This window comes from Acanthisitta chloris, unplaced genomic scaffold (assembly GCF_000695815.1).
Source record: "Acanthisitta chloris isolate BGI_N310 unplaced genomic scaffold, ASM69581v1 scaffold38170, whole genome shotgun sequence".
Taxonomy (NCBI): Eukaryota; Metazoa; Chordata; class Aves; order Passeriformes; family Acanthisittidae; genus Acanthisitta; species Acanthisitta chloris.
Window position 1 is genome coordinate 1,669 of NW_008652944.1, and position 722 is coordinate 2,390.

The following is a 722-nucleotide window of genomic DNA, read 5'->3' on the forward strand; positions in this document are numbered from 1 at the left end:
CCTATGACTTTATGACCCACAGCAGCAGCCTGAGCACAACACCTCACCATGGCACAGCCTCTCCTGCCCCATCCTTCCACCAGGTCCTCTCCAGCCCCTGCCAGGGCAAATATTCCAGGCTAAAAACTCTGTCTGTGGCCGGGATGGCTGTGGCTCCCCCGGCTCGGCGCTGCTTGCCCCTTTTGGAGCTGGGTGGGAGCAGCAGTGCTGCCGGGAGGGGAGGGCAGGGAGGGGAGGAAGAGGGAGCTGACAGCACTGCCAGACAGGGCTGAGTTCTCCAGCGACCTCACTCCATCCTCGCTTAGCCAGCACAGGAGGACACATCCCTGTGCGATGGTCCCTGCACGCACAGACCATTATCTCCACGAAAACTCCAAGTCCTTCTCTCTCCCTGACATTAAGCCACGTTGCACCAAAGAACAAGAGCAACAGACCAGTGTGCAGAATTTTACAGCCATTTGGACCACAGCACCCACCAGCACTTCTCACTGCTGGGGCTGCTCTCAGAGGGAACTACCCACGGACAAGGACAAACATCTCCTTGGACAACATTCCTGTTTCTCCCCAGCCCCAAAGCACAGCCCTGCAAACATCCTGCAACACCTCCAGCAGCGACAGCAGCAAAAATAAGCTCCAGGCATGACACAGAGCTCCAGACACACAGGGCTGACCCTGGCTGGGTCGTGCTCCCACTCCTGGCCCAGCACAGCAGCCAGACATGG